The sequence below is a fragment of the Mastigoproctus giganteus genome, unplaced genomic scaffold (assembly GCF_048544385.1).
Source record: "Mastigoproctus giganteus isolate SK-2022 unplaced genomic scaffold, ASM4854438v1 scaffold_15, whole genome shotgun sequence".
NCBI lineage: Eukaryota > Metazoa > Arthropoda > Arachnida > Uropygi > Thelyphonidae > Mastigoproctus > Mastigoproctus giganteus.
Window position 1 is genome coordinate 4,293,823 of NW_028328292.1, and position 14,223 is coordinate 4,308,045.

Genomic DNA, 14,223 nt, shown 5'->3' on the forward strand with positions numbered 1-14,223 from the left:
TACAAAATGGTACATTACTGCAAAAGGAAATCTATAAAAATAAACAAATTACAAAGTAGCTCACCAGCTATTACATTTTAATGTCTCTCATCATTATATAATGCATTAAAAACTTCTTATAAAATTATAAGACCAAAAGAGTATGTAATGTGTAACCTAAATGCTAATTTTAGAATTTAATTATGTGGAATATTTAATAATGCTGGTTGATTAAGAGTATAGATTCCATCTCTCAGTGGTAAACTTGTTTAAGCCTGCTTGTTATAAAGGCTATGTGTATAATCATGCATGCAAAAGGTAGCACATGTGCTGAGGACAACTCCTAAAGATATACCCATTTCCCATGATTTTAGGAATGTGATATTTAGCACGTTAATTGCCACGAGACACACCTTTTATATCGTTAGGCCATGTAACACCCCATTTATATTTCAGTTCACTTTACTATTTGATGTAGCAGATAGTCTCACGTAGTAAAATGAATATATATGGCCTGTTATAAAATGAATATATATGGCCTGTAAAATGAATATATTTGATAATGTTACAAGAAAAAGTGGATCTAAATGATCAAAAATCATAGTGAATAAATATTTAATTGCATACACTAATAGATTAAAGTGAATCTAATTAAGATAAATACAAGTAATGTATATGATACTAAGACTAAAATTTTTAATATTATTAATATTGCTTGAACAATTTGCCTGAATGGTGTATTACAAACTTTTTTTAGGGAAACCATTTTTAAAAAATTTTGCATTAATTATTGTAATAATATTACTAGTCATTCTGCATGAGCAAACTTTGGCTAAGTGAAGAATTTGTAAATTTATACATTATAAAATACCCACATATATTAAAATCCTAGTGTGTAAAATTTATCTAAGTTAAACTTTGATTCTTTTATCATGTAATTATATTTTTAGCAAATTTAGAATTTCAGAACTACAACGATAATTGGAAGTATTAGTTTTAATTAACTTAACTCTAGTGCAGGGGTTCTTAACCTGTGGTCCATGGATGGGCTTCAATGAATCGTGAACTGGGTGCAAAAAAAAAAAAAAAAACTTCAGTTTTATTTCTGTTACTTGGAGAATTGTCTTTGTGAATTTTTTTTTTTTTTTTATGTCACATTATGTTATTAAGGTATTGTTTCACAATGAATAAGTATAGAGTGGAATGGGATGCTGCAGAACACAGTCAGGTAATGTACAGCTCTCCTTGTCATCATGTTATTGTGTCCACAGTAGTTTCTTGTTGATAAGAATTAAAAGAAAAATACCCTGCCATTATGGTTACGGACATCTCTTTTGTTTACAGGGAGTTACTGTGAATTTTAAGGTTATAATTTAGTCTTTTTGAGTGTTCATTTAATTTTTTCATTCCAGACTAGTTATTATAATTTTGTTTAATATTTATGGTTGCTCGATGTTAGGTAGGCAACGAAATAGGATGTATTTACAGTGTAATACAAATAAATCAAAGTTGATGTTTGGCCAGTAGCTGATTCAGCAGATACACAAGTTTAATGAAATTATGCCCCAGATATGTTTCTTAAACACAGCACTTTGCATCCTTATGCAACAATCTTAGTCTGGCAACCAGGGAGTAAGGAGCTATTATCAGGTATGTTTTTTTAGATTCAAAATAATCAATTAATTTATTATTATTATTTTACTGTATTTCTTTATTTGTGTAACAGTGTCTTTTATAATTTTTAGCAGGCTTCAGCACTACCATTGTATGTTCGTATATTAATTTGTCCCTTTTATTCTATTTAGTTTCAGCTCATGTATTGGTGAGATAATAGGATCTGGCAAGGGTTCTGAAACATCACCTTTGATTTTTCAAAACCCTTGATGGATTTGGTGTAGTTACGTCATAAGCAATTAATAAACTAACTTTGAATTATTCAAGTGGAATAAGAGTTTTATTACATAATTAATATATGAAGAAATCAAAGTTGATGTGTAACCAGTAGATGATCCACATCGCTATGTCAAAGACTATTCCACAGTTTTAACTTCTTATTCAAGCTAAACAGTAGCAGCCTTCTCATTGAAATTTATTTATTATTTATTTTTTTTCAGGAAGTACCCATTAAATTATTACATGAAAATACGAGAGCAAGAGAGACAAATTTTGTAAAAACTGAATTTTTTCAATGTGAAAGAAATTAATTTTGAGGAAGGGGGTTAGCTTTCATCAAATCTAAAAGGGGGTTTGAGTCTGTGACCCAAAAAAAATGGTTAAGAACCACTGCTCTAGAGACTGTCATTGTGAATTACTAAACTCTACACTATTGATATTAATTAGATCAACAGCATAACTAAAGATAACTCTGTTATTGTGTACTAGTTAATCAGTATAATCTTCATTGAAACTGTGCCAGCAGAAGTTAACTCATGTTGTTTGGTAGAACAAGCCCATAGCAATTCCTTGATTTTTGTAGAAGCATTTTTTTTACCATTGTATACATAAATTAATCTGTTATGTCTATATTAATAATGTTTCAAATGCATCAATTACTGGCTTATTATTTCCAGTGATCCAAGTGTTATAATTATAGTTTGTCATAATTAAATATATTTTGTCAAGTAAAGATTCAAAACTTTTTCCCGGTATATTTGGAATAGCTGTTATTGCAATAAATAATCTAAATGTGATAGGAAATTTAGTATACCATATATATATATATATATATATATATATATAAGAAAAATTCTTTTTATAATTTTTAATTTTGATATGTTTATGTACTTCCTCTTTGCTTATGTTTTGATTAACATCAGGTTTTTAATTCATTCCTTAGTAAATCTGCATAAAATCACTTGAAAGGGTAAAGTTATTATTAGCTTTGTCAGTAACTGGGATTGCAATTCTAATATTTGATTATTCTGATATTATTATAACTAGGATTATGTATATGATATATCTCTATACATCTTAGTTATAGTAATTAACAACACTGGTAGGCTTCTAATGGTATATTACAATTATTAGAGGTTTTGATATAATACCAAAGCATATCTAGGTGAAAGTATATTTAATTTTAGCTAGATTAGGTTTAGGTATTAGTCTAATTTTTTTTTTTTTTTTTTAATTTTGGATAGAGAAATGATGTCCAGGTTACTTTATTATAATGTTTATGAAAAATATCGAAAAGATCAGGGGGCTGACTTTATCTCAAAATTAAGGCATTGTATTGAGTTGCAATTTGTAATATGTTTGACTCATATAGATGGTAATGCATGAATCATCTATTTATCTGTAGATAGTCTGAATTAGCACTTGTCAAATAGAAAGCCTTTTGTGTGCTTCATTTTATAAAACAAGTGAAAAAGAACAGTGAATTTTCATCAAATTTTATCTCAAGTTAGGGAAAAGTGCAACAAAAACCCACAAAATATGTTAAGAACAGCTTTCAGACAAAGAGCTTTTGTATGAATACTTCAGTGGTTTTCAAAGTTTAAAGAGAAAAACTTGTCCATCAAAGATGATGCTCACTGTAGCTTCTAAAATCCTTTAGCTTCAAAAATCAATCATTCAGTCACTGATGTTCACAATCTGATTAGGAGCAATTGACATTTAACTTTCAGCTAAGTTGCTAATGAATCTGATATTTCTTATGGGACACATCAGTCAATTTTAACAAGGTTTACAAATGCAAAGTATTTCAGCAAAGTTTGTGCCTCACATCCTCATTGATAACACTACCCATTTTTACCTCCAGCAAATCAGTGGTTGTTTCTGGTCAAGTTTTACCTATAGAATTTAAAATCAATCATAAAAATTTCCTATCATGTCTCAGTTTTGAGATAAAGATAACTGGATTCTGTACAAAGATATCATTACTGTTTGAAATACAATTTTTAAACTTATTAACTTTTGGTTGGTTTTGTTTATTGGGCTAAAAGTTAAGCAAGTACATCATTACTGTTCTTGCAATATAGTATATTTTGATTTTGATGCACTTTTCCAGACAAGTCAGTTTTATTAATTTTATTACACTATTCAACTGTTCAATATATAGTGTGTGATAAACTACGCTACAAGAATTCACCTTCTGTTCAAATTTACCAATTGCTTTTACTGATTTTAGGTTAATGCATTGTTAAAATGCAGAAGACAAAACCAGACCTTGCATCAATCACCCAGACAACTTCTGCTATGTTTATGGACACTTAACCTCAAAAACTCAGAGGAATAAAATATACAATGTCACAAAAATTGCATATTCATTGTTGTTGTTTACCACATATCTGTTGTATTACTTGTACAACGAAATTAAGGCTGTGGTTATATGGCAAGCTGAGCGCATTACCTTTTGCCATCCCTATGGTTTGGCACGAGCCCAAGAATCATTTTGATGACTGCTATTTCACCATGACAAAAATAAAAGGTATTTCCAAAAAGAGCAAGCACTGCATCAAATATTCCATCAGCAATTAGGCCAGTGCCACACAGTAAAGAACTGCCAGTACCTGTGCCACCAAAATCTTGGGGTATTGGAAGTAGTGATGAAGGTACAGAAGAAATCGTTTTAACAGATGTCACAGAACCATGTACTTCACATGATTTGGACTATGAGCCAGAAAAAGAAAAGGCCCCACACTACATTGAACAAGAAGAATTAAGCGACTTGATCAGAGACTTGGGCTTACCCAAAGAGAAGGCTGAATTACTCGGATCCAGACTACAACAGTGGAACTTACTCGCCAAAGGTACAAACACAACAGTGGAACTTACTCGCCAAAGGTACAAACATTGCAATATACCGTAAGAGAAATGAAGAGTTTTCAAGATATTTTTAATGGAAAACAACATGTGGGTCTGCAAAGACTTTGTTGGTCTTATGCATGAACTGAACATTGATTACAGTAACTCTGAATGGCATTTGTTCATTGATGCGTCAAAGCTAAGTTTGAAAGCAGTATTGCTTCATAATGGAAATACTTTACCATCAGTTCCTCTTGTTCATGCTGTTGGCCTGAAAGAAACTTATGACAGTATGTCCCAGATTCTTGCTGCTGTACATTACAATGACTATAGTTGGAATATTTGTGGTGGTCTTAAAGTGATTGGATGCTTGTTGGGTTGCAAGGTGGTTTCACTAAATACTGTTGTTTTCTGTGTTTGTGGGATAGTCGTGCAACAGCCAAACACTACGTCGTACAACACTGGGACAAGAGAGATGAATATATTCCTGGCAAAAGCAATGTAAACTATGTTCCATTGGTTGATCTACAAAAGGTTTTTCTTCCCCCTTTATACATTAAGCTTGAACTGATTAAGAATTTTGCTAAGGCACTGGATAAAGAAAGTAAAGGATTTGCTTATTTACTGAAAATGTTTCCAAATTTATCTCATGCAAAACTGAAGGAAGGAATTTTCATAGGTCCTCAAATAAGAAAGCTCCTAAAAGATGAAGAATTTCAAAGAAACTTGAATGATGTTGAACTGGGTGCGGGATGATCTTTCAAGGCTGTGGTACACGGATTCCTTGGAAGGAGAAAAGAGAACTATGAGCAACTGGTGATGAACTTGCTGAAATGTTACAAGAACATGGAGTGCCGAATGTCATTGAAAATGCATTTCCTTCATTCCCATCTGGATTTCTTTCCTGAGAACTTAACAGATGTTAGTCTGCTAAGTTTTGCTTCTACAGGGAGAGATTGCTTCTACAGGGATGGGATACACTTAAATAGAAAGGGTGCAAGAATATTTGCTGATGCTATCGAGGCAGTGTTAGGTGGGTCGGAAAACTGCTAGCTTGGGGGGAGACAAAGACCAATAGATTGACAGTAGCCACTGGCAGAGGTGAAAGAGATTCTTGCACTGCTTCTATTAGAATGAGCAGAAGCCTGAAAAACAAGATGCATGGTATTTCAGAGACTGCTGGGAGCCATTGCGGTACAAGTAAACACATGGGTTGTGTTAGGGTAGCTAAGAATAGAAACAGGTGCAGGTATACTTGTGTGTACACCAATGCTAGGAGTTTAGTAAATAAATTTGATGAATTTGAGGTATTGCTCAAAACATCAAAGGCAGATATTTTTGGGATATCGGAGACGTGGTGTCACACAGATATAAGGGATGCAGAACTGCAATTTGGGGAGTACAACGTCTACAGAAAGGATAGACAGGATAGGAAGGGGGGAGGGGTTATGCTATTAGTTAAGAAACACATAAAAACCAAGGAAGTGAAGCCAGTCGACATCGCTGGACAGTGCAGTGTTGAGTCAGTTTGGTGTGACATAAGCATTGGGAGATCAAAATCAAAATTGAGAGTAGGAGTGTGCTATAGGCCTAATGACTCTGATGAGTATAATAAGGAACTGTACAGGGAAATAGAGTGGGCCAGTAAATCAGAGAGTCTTATAATGGGAGATTTTAATTTCCCAGATATTGACTGGAATTTGGGGGCTGGTTACTCACGCACTAGCAGGGCTTTTGTGGATTTATTGGATGATTGTTTTCTACATCAGCATGTTCGGGAGGCAACTAGAGGGAGGAATACTCTTGATTTGATTATCAGCAGTGATTCTTCATGCATTAGGAATCTGCAGATAAATGAACCACTAGGTGGCAGTGAACACAGTGTGCTGAAGTGGGATTTACTCAAAGAGGTAACTACTATTAGGGGTAAAGGGAAGGGTTATTGCTTCCGTAAAGGCGACTACGATGGACTGAGACAGTATTTAAATTCTATACAGTGGGACCAACTGATGATGTTACCAACAGCAAATTCAAAGTGGGAAGCATTCAAAGAACTTATCTTGGAAGCTACTAGGCTTTACATACCAACTAAGAAATATTGTTCAAGGTTTAGGCCTAAATGGATGTCAGATGAACTAATGAGGCATATGGCAGAGAAGAAAAATGCATGGGATACTTACAAATTAACACATGACACAGAAGCCTATGATAGATACAAGTTGATATGCAACCAAGTTACAAAGGAGGTTAGACAGGCAAAGGCAGATTACGAAAAATCTTTGGCAAGGGATGCAAAGAAAAACAGCAAAGAGTTCTTTACTTATGTAAACTCTAGAAGGAAGGGGATGAATCAGATTGGTCCACTTGATATTGATGGGTCAACTGTTGATGATCCTGCTCAGGTAGCTAACAAACTAAATGAATATTTTGCATCGACATTCACACATGAGGAGTTATTCAGCAAGAGGAATGCCAGAGGTGTATTCAACTCTAGCAGTAAGCTACAGAATCTTGAAATAACTGGGAGTAAAGTGGAGGAGAAACTGTTGAAGATAAACACAAGAAAGGCACACAGGGTGGATGGGATCTATCCAGTTATATTAAAGGAGGCAGCAAAGGAAGTAAGCAAACCCTTAGCCATAATTATGAGAGCTTCCTTGGACTCAGGGGAGGTACCCATAGACTGGAAATGTGCAAATGTGACCCCAATTCACAAAGGAGGATCAAAGGCTGACACAAGTAATTATAGACCTGTGAGTTTAACTTCTGTTCCAGGAAAATTAATGGAGGCACTGGTTAAAGAAGCACTGCAGGATCATTTAGACAAGACTTCAGTTATAGCTCAGACACAGCATGGTTTTGTTAAGGGGAAGTCTTGCCTGACCAACTTGATTGGATACTATGATGCAGTCACAAAAGAACTGGATGCAGGGAATAACTTTGATATTATATACTTGGATCTTAGAAAGGCTTTTGATACTGTTGCACATGGAAGACTGCTACACAAATTGGAGCAGTGTGACATTGGAGCCAAATTGCTGCTATGGATAAAGGGGTGGTTGAGGGGGAGAAGACAGAGAGTGGTAATCAATGGACACTGCTCATCGTGGACTAATGTTATTAATGGAGTCCCTCAGGGCTCAGTGTTGGGTCCATTATTGTTTTCTGTATTTATAAATGATATTGATGATGGTATATCAAGCTTAATGTCCAAGTTTGCAGATGATACAAAGGTTGGCAGGGTTGTCAAGGACACTACTGACACTATGCTGCTGCAACAGGATCTGGAAAGGTTGAGCAGATGGGCTGAGAGGTGGCAAATGAAGTTTAACATTGACAAATGTAAAGTACTACACATGGGAAACAGCAACCCCAGAGCAACGTATCAACTCTGTGGTACTACACTGACAGTGTTAGAGAATGAAAGGGACTTGGGTGTGGTTGTGCAGGCAGATATGAAGTTCTCTGAGCAGTGCAGATGGGCTGCAAGAGTAGCTTATGGAGTATTGTCAATGATATACAGGAATTTTTCCAGCAGGGATAAGGAGGTGATTATTCCATTGTTATAAGGCAATGGTCAGGCCACACCTAGAGTACTGTATACAGGTCTGGAGGCCTCATTTCAAGAAGGATGTAGAGCTGCTGGAACGAGTACAGAGAAGGGCAACGAGATTAGTAAATGGAACAAATGGGTGCTCTTACGAAGAAAGGCTTAAGTTTTGCAAATTACAGTGTCTGGAGACTAAGCACCAGCGAGGTGATCTGATAGAGGTGTATAAAGCCTTGAATGGTTTAAGCATGCTCAATGCTGATGGGATTCTTCCTTTAGCTCAGAATAATCACCTGAGAGGGCATAAATTCAAATTGAGGAAAGACAGATGTAGGATAGATGTGCGGAAATTTGCCTTTAGCCAGCGGCTGGTTGGTTGGTGGAACAGACTCCCATCCCTTGTGGTGGAGGTTGATAGCCTAAATAAGTTTAAGGCTCAGCTGGACAGGTATTTTGAACGAACAGAGGGGTGAAGTGGAAGTGGTTTTTTTTTTTTTTTTTTTTGGCTGATGCTACTTAAGCTTGCTTTCTTGCATCAAATGCCTCTACTAATGTTAAATGCTAATGCTAGTGATGAACAAGGAGAGTGCTTCCACCAGGATGTATCTGCAATGGAAAAATGATACCAAGGTCACTGGGACTCTGCCATGATGGGGGATTACTGTTGGTTCCTTAAATGGGAAAGCAATCTGGAGTATAAAAGGAAATCACTGAGTGGGATACATTTCTAAGTAACATATATTTTGTGTAATAATTACAACCACGTATGCTGATATTGTATAAAAACAGGGAATTTAAAAAATTCGTACATCTTTTGATGTAGACATGACAGAAGTAAAAGATTGATATTTTCATAATCAGGACATTAATTTTGTTCAGAATAAACAACTTCCATTCTAGAGGTATGACAGAAAAAAAATTGTCGGGTAGTGTAATCAGAGAGAGCAGTAAGTTGTCACATGTCAGGATGTTTGTCAATGTACTGATGCTGACCTGTGTTTTGCTTCTCCTGAAATTACTGGTGAATATCTCGGAAACAAAAGCTTAACCCTCTACGAAAGACTCCCTCTTCCCCAAGACCCCCCCCCCCCCAAATAAAAGCAAGACAGTCTCAGTAAGATGTGAAAAATCATGCCTGCTGTATTTTTTGATCCACAGGGCAAAACCAGTAATATTACAAAACAGGTCTATGATGATTGCACGATACTGTTTGGAGAAAATTTCCAGAAAAGTGGGCTTTCTGGCTGTTTATATTATTAATACAGTCAGTCCTCGTATAGCATGATAGTTGTGTTCCTAGAAATCCTCGTGCAATGCAAAATCATGCAATATAAACAACAGGCCCTATGGGAGAAATAGGGTTAGGTGCCAACCACCCAAGATTGAACATACATTTGTAACCAAAACATTACCAAACACAATAAATAATCATAATAAAATACTTACTTATTTTATTACGACTATTACGTAATAAAATATTGCTAATGCTTTTGCTTCTATCCTAAGCAAACTTGTTTTTTGTTTGATTTTCTATCCAAACAGATGACAGCTGTTCCATCTCTTCCAATTCTTTTTGTCTTAATCTAATGGATTTTAATTACACTTTGAGTTGTTCCTGCTATCAAAGTTGTTTTTATTTTCTCTGCATTCTTTCTAATTCTCGGTGTTGCCTCATTTCAGTCCGTGTCACGTGCAGTATCACATGGTCTTTCATTTCGCTCAAAGCGTTTCACAATTTCATATTTTTTCTCTATTGATAGAGGTGGACTGGCCATAAGCCTTCCCGGGGAAACCCCGGTGGGCCGGAGGCCGGTGTGATTTTGGCTATAAACATTTTATAGTGGCCTCATATATATATATGAGGCCACTATAAATTTTCCCGGGTAAGAATTTTTGACCCAGTCCGCCTCTGTTTATCGATATTGCTTTTCTTTTTCTCTCTGAATCTGCAGTATCTTCACCAGGACACTTTCTTTTCACACCTTTTTAAGTATTTTACTCATTTTTAGGAAATAAAGCACAATTACAAAACGAGGATGCACGCTTGTTACACATAAACAAAGCTGCATGCGTGTAGCAACTGAATAAACAACACCGTAAAGGCAGAGATTAACACCTCACATTTTACTAAAGCACATTTCTAGGGATTGGTTGGTTATTTGGTTTTTAGGAGCATTAGCAACTAATGCCATATTGCTCCGGGATATGCAGTGGTCATTCCCTGACCTTTCCGCATCCTCCGTATTTGGTGGTGACGGGCTCGAACCCCCGGTCTAATCAAGAAGCGTGTGCTATGCACTGCTGCTCCTTCCCACCTGGCTACGGAGGCGCCATTTCTAGGGGTTACTACCATAAAACAATAAAAACAATTTCCAGTTGCGTTTCTGCTAGTGGAATCTGTTATAAACTGGTAGTAAACTCGATCTAATTGCATTTGCGATAATACCTATAGCTGGAATTGTGTTGGTTTTTACGTTATTATGGTGAAATGTGTTTCCCCTTCACTGAGCCGACCGGGCTGGCCGGGTGGGTAAAGTTGCCTGCCTGACAACCCAAAGGTCACGGGTTCGAATCCCGCCTCGGGCTTGGATCAGAGTACTGCAAAAACCTTGGGAGGTGCATTGTGGCCACAGAAGCCGATGCGCCAACAACTAACTAAAACAAAAGCAAAACAAAACCCTTCACTGATATAAAAAACATAAATACATTTTCAGAATCGTCTCTTCATTCCTATCGTTTGTGTTCGGTTGGGGTGATTCTGCATTCGACTGCCATTTCTTGTAAACACAAAGGCAAATCGTGCATAGGCGAATTCGGTTCATGTTATATAAGATATTGTTCCCCTATTTATAAATCATGTATGATCGAATTCCTGTAGTGTGAACACGTGTTATACGAGGACTGACTGTACTGGGAATTGGCACTTACATATGACAACATCCCTACACACTCAGTGCTTTCCATACTAGATTTACCCCCCACACAATGGCATAACTCCCCCTTGGAAAAGCACAGACTTTTAATGACTTGGGAAACTGTTCAGAACACAATGCAAAAAAAAAAAGCCTATCAAGAATGCTTCCAGAATTTGCAGAGCCATTGGAAGTGGTGTGTACGATGTTAAGGAGACTACTTTGAAAGAGATATCAGGTAAGCTTCATTTCCCAAACATTAGTTCAGTTTCTGAACTTTCTGATCCTACTTTGTATATTTGATCCCACCTTGTATAGTTGATATTTAAGTAAATGACAAAAACATGCAACATTGTTAGGAAATAATGTTTTACTTATTGCTTACGACCTCTCTCTCTCTCTCTCTCTCTCTCTCTCTCTCTGTGTTTTCTGCATATATAAAAATGAACTTTAACTAAATAAGTAATTAAGGAAATCAAAACAGGAAAAAGTTGTAGAAACAATTTTGAATATAAATGAAGGCTTGCCATACAACTGGCATATTCAAGTGGCAAATAGAAAGTAAAACTAGTATGTAATTATAGCAACAAATGAAGGAGGGAAATTAAATTGAGATAAAGTGTGTTGCAGAAGGAATGTGCACCTAAAATAATTTATAAAGAATGTCAATTAATTCAAATTTAGTGGCTCTTCCTTGGTGGCACCAAGTCAAAATTATGTGAAACACCACTATAACCGGAGACAAAAACATGACTAATGGGATGAAACAAAAATAAAATACACATACTGGCCAAAAAACTGGAACCTTTATATATAAATAGATGCAAAAAAAAAAAAAAAAAAGAGTGACGTGATGGTAACATGTAGCCTTGTTGAGTATAAAGACTGCACAGGCTGTTCGATTGCAGTAATCTGAAGCCGGAATGGGGAAAATGCATGATTTATCAGACTTTGAAAAAGGTCTTATTGTGGGTGCACGTTTAACAGACAGCCATGATTCAAGAAACAAAAGACAGCTGGTTTCTCAAAAGCATCCATCTCAAAGGTTTTTAATGGCTGGAAAACGAGCAGTTCTTCCACATCTCAAAGGCATAAATGTTGCAGAAAATCAGCACTTTAAGAGCAAAGTTACCGTACTCTTAAGGATTATTGTACAGTAAAATAGGACAACCATTGTGCAGCAAATAAGATCAGAATTCAGCCAAGCCCAAAACTGCCCTATTTCAACCTCTACCATATGCACGGAATTGAAGAAACTGGGTATTGGTAGTCACCTGCCCATTCAGAAGCCACTTGTTTCAGAGAAATATGGAAAAACCCGCTTGCAGTGATGCAGGGAATTGAAGAAACTGGGTATTGGTAGTCACCTGCCCATTCAGAAGCCACTTGTTTCAGAGAAATGTGGAAAAACCTGCTTGTAGTGATGCCGAGAATATTTTGGTTGAACAGTGGAAGAAAGTTGTGGTCAGACAAATCACGATACACTGTTTTACACTGATGGTAGGCAAAGTGTGTGGCAAGAACCTCATAAGACGATGGACCCTGCTTGCCTTGTGAAGACAACCCAAGCATCTGGAGGTAGTATTGTGGTATAGAGAATGTCTTGTTGGTTCAGATTGTGTCCATTGATATTAGTGGAAGATCAAATGTCATCCAGGGAGTTGTTGTTGTTATTTGGTTTTTAGGAGCATTAGCAACTAAGGCCATATTGCTCTGGGATATGCGGTTGTCATTCCCTGACCTTTCCATATTTGGTGGTGACGGGCTCGAACCGTACCAGAATGTTGTATCAGATCTTCTGCACCCTGCAATGCTACTTTTATCCTGAAGGTGATGGCCACTTTATGGATGACAGTGCAATAGTGAATCATGCAAGAATGGCTTGGAGAATATTACATGGATTTCCACCATCTTCCACAGCTCCCTCCACATTCTCCTGATCTCAGTCCTATTGAGAATGTGTTGTACATGTGAGAGTGAGCTATTTGGGCAACAGAGTTCTCTTCCTTCAACTTTGTTGCATCTATGCGATATTTTGCTAGATGAATGGTTAAAATTGCAGCATCCATGCTGCACCACCACTTGCTGGTATTCAAAAGTTAGGTGGCCCGATTTGGTATTGAATAAAAGTTTGTATCCCAGCTATTGGCCTTTGTGAACAATATTTTATTTTTGTTTTACCCTGTTGTTGGTCATATGGTTGGTTTTCTGTCTCCATTTATAGTGATATTTCACATAATTTAGACCTGATGCCATCAAGGGAGATGCTGCTAAATTTGAATTGATTTGCATTCTTTCTAAATTATTTTTGGAGTGCATTCCTTCTGCAACACCCTTTATCTTGATTTATTCCTCTCCACCTCTTTGTTTGTTGCTATAGTTGTACTGGTTTATTTTCTATTCCCCACTTACTTGGCTTGCCTCACAACTGGCATATTCTTCATTTATATTCAAATTATTTCTGTATGTTTATAAAATAGTGAATGAGAAATTGAAGTACATGTAAAGATGGTGGGTTGTGTAGGATGCCAAAGTAAATGAAATAAAGAAAAGTAGAAATATAAGAAAAGAAGAATTTACAAAGCTTAAAGGAGGTGGGGAAACCATTAAATTATACTGTATCAGTATTGATGCACAGATTAGGAAATTTGTTGTTCAAAGAAAAAATGACTATTTTAATATAAAAGCCAAGGAAAGGTGAAAAAGATTTAAAGATCAATACCGAGAAGACGGGAAGCAGAATATTACAAAATACTTTACTTCACTTATGTTGGCATCTTGCGCAATAAACACCTCAACCTACCATCTTTACATGTATTTCAATTTCTAATTCACAATTTTATATTTTAGCTTTAAGGTGTATTTTCATATCCCAATGCATTTAAATCTGAACATAATTAATCATCTGAATGCTATTGCTACTCTCATTTATACTATATATATATATATATATATATAAATTTTTTTTTTTTTTTCCGTGATACGCAAAATGTATATATGAATTTAAGAATAAATTATAGGATTATTATAAGATGATTA

At 35.9% G+C, this 14,223-nt stretch overlaps 1 protein-coding gene across 2 annotated transcripts in view; it reads left to right on the forward strand.

Annotated features, from left to right (window-relative positions):
- The window catches only part of Wdr37 (WD repeat domain 37), a 224,605-nt gene that overhangs the window by 190,607 nt on the left and 19,775 nt on the right, over positions 1-14,223 (forward strand). The window lies entirely within an intron of this gene.